Consider the following 7,932-nt stretch of genomic DNA (forward strand, 5'->3'; position numbering starts at 1 on the left):
ACGACTAGTTTCTCATATCATGGCATCGTGTTAGCCAGAGCCACCCTCATGTCGTGGAGCAGGCCTCCATGAAGATGGTTCCGGACAGTTGTCTTGATCAACAGCATGGTCGAGAATGGTGTGATCATCTCCAGTGCTGCCCTCGCCAGTCCAGGATACGCAACAAACTGATCACACCAAAAATGAGACAGTGATGATGCGCGGAATTTTGTCTTGCAATCCTGGTTCTCTTTCAAATCAATGAATTCCTCCTTCAGGTTGTCAGCATCACTCATTTCTGCCAGGAAGGACTGCTGAGTCCATTCTGGGAATGTCAGATCATTTGGGAAGTACTTTTCCCTGGTGGTTTCAAGGTGCGAAAGGCGAGTAACAATATATTCTAAAACCATTGGGCTGATTGTCTTATCCCACGTAACGAAAGTGTAGAATGTAGGTCTATCATAAAGCTTGTAATGCTGACTTAATAAGAAAGTGTGGAACCCTCGTACAAATTAAGTGTTTTTATCACCATGCTGCAACACATCAGAAGATCAGGTTAAAGTTTATTGAATTTTAAAAATGTGTTAAAAATACATTTTGTCCAAACGTATTTATTCCTTCACCACAGAAACACTGATGTATTACCGCCACATATGTGGCCTTCACCAGCATCCCCTGAAATTGATTTCAGCACCCACTGGGGGGGTGATGGCTAGCACCCCAGGTTAAGAAACGCTACTCTAAGGGACACGGTGTTCTCGGTGGGTTGGGACCTGCTGTCTGGTCCCTGTTGGCTCTCGCGTTCCTTCTGCTGAATATCCTTGTTGGATATTCAGGTTTGGTTTCTGAATGGCGATGATTACTGCTTCGGTTATTAAGAGGCGACCATATTTATATATCTTTGTGCACGACATGGGTGCCTTCTATCAGTTCTTGTAGAGATGGCTTCCTGTCGTGAACATCGTATGTAATGTTTGATGGATGGCCCCTTGATATCTATGAACCGGCAGACGTCTCCGAAGGGTCGTTGTAGTATGTCCGATGTAGCTTTGGCTGTGAGATTCACACATCTCTGGACAAATTAATTTGTAAATTACGTTCGTACACATCTCCTTCGGTCCTCCCGGAGTTGCTGTTCTTCATTATTAGGGCTGCTGCAAGGTCAGGCCTACTATAGACCCTGAGGCTTATTTTGTGGTAAGGGGCTTTTGGGGTTACACCTCGGTTTACTATCTCACGTAGTGTGCAGCAATGCTCCTTTTATGCAGACCCATAATGTACACGATGATGGATAATCAAACTCTCCTCGTTATTCGTCGTCATGTTGGGTTGGTAAAATTCGTCCATTCTATTTTTTTATTGCAGTTTCGATCACATTTGATCTGCATAGCCGTTGTTTGCTGGCAATTGGCGAATTCAATCGAGTTCATTATGTATGTCTCTCCATGATGAGCTGTGTGTGAAGGCTCTGTTGACATACGCACTCGTGAACAGACTTTTTGTATATGCTTTCTCTTCGTGAGTTCAAGCAACGGCCAGCGTTCGTTGCTTTTTTATATACTGTCGTTTTAAAGTGTCCTTGTTGTTTTACCACGACGCCAAGAAACGGTAAAGTCTTCTGCTGTCTGTGCTCTGTGGGAAAGTTGAGCACTGAGTTTCTTTTCCGAGCATCGTCTGGTCCTTTTATTGTGACGAATACGTCGTCTTTGTACCGCCCATAAATCCTAGGTTTTTTATTTTCTTTAAAGGTCCTTTCTTCGACGGTGGCCATGTACATATTTGCTAAAAGGACCCCTAGTGGGGATCCCATGGCGACTCCGTCTACTTGACGAAATCATTCCCCCTGATGAGGGAGGAAAAGGACTAGCCTTCAGCATATCTCGGAGGACATCTTAGGAAATGGGATGATGTTGATCGTGTTTTCGATGGGAACATTCGTTAACAAACTTTCAACGTCGAGTGAGGCAATGTCGTCTTCTGGACCTGGAAAAAAAAATGTGCGATGAGACTGCAATCGTATGGGAAGAGTGTTTAGGCTCACTGTGTTTCTGTTGCCTTCAATCAACGCCATCTTGAATTGACAAGGCCTGAGAGATACAAGCATGAGTCATCACCAGTCGTCCTAGTCTGGCCGTGCGTTTCCATTCACAACTTTGTATTTTTGGTGGCATATATCAGTTATTTGCAGAATGTATAATTTTTGTGTAAGTTAATAATGTTTTACCCTCTTTTGCATCATCAGTATCCTCTGGACCTGGTTAATATGATTTAATATAAAGGGAAATCAGTGCAGAAACAGTAATGAGAACAAAAAAGTTTATTCACAGAAATGAGTATATAATACATTTTTATACATAGAATGGATGCCTCTCTCTTTAGGAAAAGGTATAAGAGCTATATACAAAATAAATATTCTCTATAATTTACAGCAATTGTTCCTCAGAATCTTATTTCTTCAAGGTATTCAGCTTTCTCTTTTTTGTTAAATTTTTGCAATTTTGAATGTTTTCGTTACTTTTCTTACAATAATTGTTTAGTAGGGCATTGGAGGAAGCAAATATCAACATTTTATGAATTTTTTCTACGCTATGCCCAGCATCACAATCATTTAGAGGTAAGAAGGCATCATTATCAGAAAGGACAGTGAGTGAAATGTCCGTGGCCAAATTCCTTTGATACATCGATTGTATAAAATACGGATACTGTGACAGTTTATCAATGGTTATATAATTAAACAGAATTACGTTTACTACAGATTCATGCGGATAAAGAAGCCTTCCTCTGCTTATACCCTGAATGTAACTGTTATTGTCTGGTAAGCTATCTTTTGTTTCTTGGCAAGTAAGTAAGTCTTTACAGGAGCTGCACTTAAATTTTTTCACAACAACATACACACAATAGCCAGCAAGGTATGTTATAACCGGTAAAAGATCCATACATTTAACAATATCATCTTGACTGACATCAATATAAAAAAAATCGTTATTTCCGGACTCCTGATTATTCATGCCCTCCCAATTCGTTTCTTCGAAGATCTTCAGTTCAATATTTTTATTATTAAAAGTTACTCTAAGAACAGACATTAACCTCAGTTTTTTTTCACACTCGAACACTTATCGTAAGGAAATGTTGTAATTGCAGCCAGCAGCAAGTCGACGATATTTACCAAATCTATTTTCAAGTTGATCGGTTTGAAATTTTCCTGGTAAGACATATGGCTCTAAACCAGATGTTGCAGAGATTCTCTTCTTTGGAAAAGCTGAAAACATGAACCTTGGGCCCATTATTGTAATTCCCTTTACAAAGGGGAACAGAACATCTGTGTGGCATTTTGTCTGGAGTTTTACACGTGTGTCTGGAAACCTTCTTCGCCGGATTTAAGTATAACACTAGAAAGGTCACTGGAGATGGGAGGTTGCCAACAAGTAATGTCTCATTAGATGGCCTCAGAAAAAGTACCCACAGCAATGCAAATTAAAAACAAATGGTTGAACAGTTTACAAAATATGAAAGTTGCAAGTACTGAGTTTTCATTTAAAGTCATCAGCAATGACTGATAATGTATTTTATAATCATTTGTGTTAATAAACTGTTATTTCTCATCATAACTTCTGCGCTGATTTTCCACCATTATGCAACATATTTAATCATATTAACCAGGTTTAGAGGATTATGATGTTGTTAAAGACTGTGAAATATAATTATCTAACATAGCAGTTAGATACTCTAGATAAAGAGTAATAAATAACACCAAAAATACAGAACTGGGAATGGTAACTTGTGGCCAGGATAGGACGACTAGTGATGATTCATCGCTCTGTTTTGAGTGATCGCACAGGCCTTGTCAATTCAAGATGGCGTTGCTTCAATACTGGATATTGTATCGGGAAGTTAGTTGATTGAATAGGATTGCAGTAACAGGTAGATGGCATGTATTTAAAAGCCAGGCAGCGAAATACGTTCCTAATTATACTATATATATATCTATATATATATATATATAATATATATATATAAAATATATATATATAAAATATATATATATATATATATATATATATATATATATATAGTATATATATATATATATATATATATGGGTCTGGTCAAATTCCCGACAGCCATAATCCCAACACCCGTCATTCCGACAACCACAATCCCGATAGACACACACACACACACACACACACACACACACACACACACATATATATATAACTATATATATATATATAGAGATATATATATATATATATATATATATTATATGAGAGAGAGATAGAGAGAGATTGAAGAAGAAGAGAAACGATTTTTTTTGGAGAGAGAGAGAGAGAGAGAGCGAGAGAGAGAGAGCGAGAAGAGAGAGAGCAGAGAGAGAGAGAGAGAGAGAGAGATCTTTAAGAAACATAGTTATCTGCACTGAACTGCAACTAGGTATATTAAGTAATCAGCTGTCATTTAACTTTCTGTTATAAAAGTCTTGTATATTACACTTGGCAGTTTGCTCTTATGCCTATTAGGAAATCTATTAAATGTTTAAATATAGTTTTTATAAAACATATGATCACATCCATTTGTAAAGTGATTATCACTCATGTTGTTTTGCTTAAATGCCTTTTTAGGTTGTATCGTTTCGAGTTCTATCATAGTGGTTTACCCTCATCACTGCTAACACTTATTTATCACTTAAATAAGTACAGCTTAACTCTAAGGGGAGTGCTATAGATAGGCATTGTGAAAATGACCATAGGATGGATTTAAAAAACAGTAGGCTTATATACAAAAGCATTAAAATTAGTCACAGGAGGGTAGTAGAAGGAACACTCATCAGAGAGATTAAAGTAATTGAAGGAAACAAAGGTTTTGCCTCAGAAGATCCCATAAGCCGAGCTTTTGATATTAAAAGAAAAAAGCTAAGATTGACCCTGCTGACCTGGGAGATTAGGTTTTCCGCCCGCCCAACAGACTTTTGGTGACCACTCCCTTACCACAAGGGTTAATCCCATTGACCATCAGCTCAGGATATCAGAGCGACAAGAGGGGATTAGCAACTCTCAAAGAAACCAGAACAGCCATCACATACTTGACAGCTCAACGAGAAGAAGTTCCAGAAGACTGCTGGGCTTTGACCCACGCTGACAACCCAACATCTCTTGAAAATGGGCCACAGATACGGCCTGAAAGTACTCGAGTGTGGAGTAAAATTAAATGTAAATACTTAGAAGTAAACAAGTTACGCAGTGATTTTGTGGGTTTCTTTTTCAATCTTCAGAAGAAAACTGAAAGAAGTTTTTGTTTGGTTCATTCAGATATTGTTAAATGAAATATGATTATAAGAGTAGATATGGTTGGATGAAATATAATTTTCACTTCAATATTCTTTTAATTGATATATTTGCTTTTAAACAATAATTGTCGTCACTTAAAGCACCTCAAAGCTGAATTAATATTCATAAAAGAAAAAACATTAACAGATAAAATATAATAAAATTTTTCTATATGAATGAATTAGTTTTCGTATAAGACGTCTGAAATTGAAAGTATATATAATTATGTAACGGTTCTATTAAAGAAACTTTAAACTATTTCTAATAGGTGATTCAACACTTCACCCGAATGTAACCATACTTTAGCCTATTTCACACTCAATAGGTCGAAGTCTGGCCACAGTGTTTCACTTCACTCACAATCACCTCCCCACCCCCCACCCCCCCACCAACTCTCTCTCTCTCTAGATAGTACTACTACAACTACTACTACTACCACTGCAACAACAGTTACAACTCTACCTCCTCCTCCCCCTCCCCCTCCTACTCCTACGCCTACTCCTACTGATAGAGCAGCTGCTGCTGCTACGGGGCTAGAAATTACCATAATAAAAATGACAAGAATGGAGATCAAAACTTCATTTCTAATACAAATATTAGTAAAAATGGATATTAAAGAAGAATAGAGTTTACTAGATGGTGCCGTATTTAACATGTGGCAGAGAAAATTTGCATTTCACTAGTTTTACCTAATCCCAAATTAACGTTTCATTATGTTATTATATGTATAATTATATATTTTTTGAAAGACTACATCTATCTGCTGTATATGTCAACCCTGTAAATCTATCCAAGTACTAGAAATGTATGGAATGATAATCATTGCGTATGTCATACGGGGTGGACAAAATATAATTATCGTATGTTAAACCAGTCCTCCTCCATTTCAACGGGGAATCACGAAGAACGCTGGTGGCGAGACTAGAGTCTTCCATGTACCGTTAAAATGATGACCAGAGACCGTCAGTAGACTTTTTGAATTGACTGTACAATACAAAAGCAGAAGTGCCATTGGGTTGCAAGGAAAGTATCATTAAGTCTAGTGATCACATACGGTACATGAAAATATAAATCGAACCCTTAAATCTAAGAGCAATAAGCAACATAAATGGTGGAGCACAGTAAGCAAGTTATGCTCCTATTAGAATCTTAGGAATACTATCCCAAGATTGGCACTGGCAGTAAAATATTGAGTGGCACTCTTGTACTACAGAAGACACCGCACTACTGGGAAGGTCTACATGAATATTCAAAGCAGGGAACGTCGTAGCATAAATGTCAACAGCGGTAAAGTTATGCAAAATGATGGGCCAAAAGAAAAAAAAACTATGCAAGGCACACGATATGTCAATGGTTCAATATTACGTTAACACAACGAAATGACTGTTAGCAAAAGTAGCAAAATTCTAATATCACTTCCACAATGATTTCACAAGAATATCACAATTACACAGAATAACTCACACAGGTCTCTTAAGGAGACGGGATAATAAAGGTATAGGAATAGGAGAAACAGTCGGAACATATAATGAGTGCAACCAATAGTAGGTGAAGGGGCCAACAAATCAACTTCAGTTCAGTTACCATTTCTCCGTGGACGAGACAGAACCAAGTCATCAACAGGAGGAGTTTGGTTCCTTGCAGTTCTTCACCAGGGAATCATAGAATGAGCACTCTTCATCAGACAGCGCCAGGTACCCCAGGTGTGACAGCTTCAATAGGGATGTCAGGTCGGACTTCGAGACAGAGTCCGGGTTCGGGATGGAGTAGTAGTAGTAGTAGGGGAAGCTAGCCGTAGACTCAGGAATACTAAAGCGGCTGGCTTAGGTCGGCAGACTAAGGTGTGGCATCACTTCGGCCGGCTGTAGCAACTGAAATAGAGAGACATATGGAGGGTTATTCAATCCTTTAATTCAGCAGTACCTGAAGATTAACGGGGCCTTTCTCACCCAAAGGTCGTGACAGAGAGAGAGAGAGAGAGAGAATGGGTGGGGGCAAACAATTCCCACAGTGACCCTTCATGGCCACATACCAGTGACGTCACAAATAAGCGCAGTAACGCTGAGACAGTCTGACCTGGTATTCTTTGGACCTTGGGCTGTAGTGCCGTGGGTACAGGCTAAGGCGGAATGCTAGGGCATAGTGCGATTTGATGGGCCATGCCAGCCCATATTTATACCCATTTTGGGAGGTTCCTTAAATATCCTGTCAAAACTGGAGTGATCTGTTTGGGACTTTTTATATCTGCCACTAATCCTCGCAGGTACCTGAAAAGGTCTTTGAATGCCGGCAGGGGAGGGTATGGAAAGGAAGGGTACAATGAGGTGCTAGATTGGGTCGAGAGATTTGGGTTAGTAGACGGGAACGCAGGTGTGAGGAGGCAGAGTCGCAGGTGCGGGATACTTTGACGACAATGGTGAGGGTGAGTGGTCAGGTCAGACGGACCACATGTGAGAAGGTGTGAACTCTAGCAAACTAAGGACTAATGTCTGTCAAGACCTTCGTGAAATTAGACTGGGGACCGAAATACGGTGGTGGAAAGGGGGCGGCAGTCCCTTAGGTACCTTTGTCCCTTCTCAAAATGTGGGTGTTATCGGCTTAATCTGGTAGCTGAATTTAATAGGCG

The sequence above is a fragment of the Macrobrachium nipponense genome, chromosome 30 (assembly GCF_015104395.2).
Source record: "Macrobrachium nipponense isolate FS-2020 chromosome 30, ASM1510439v2, whole genome shotgun sequence".
Lineage (NCBI taxonomy): Eukaryota > Metazoa > Arthropoda > Malacostraca > Decapoda > Palaemonidae > Macrobrachium > Macrobrachium nipponense.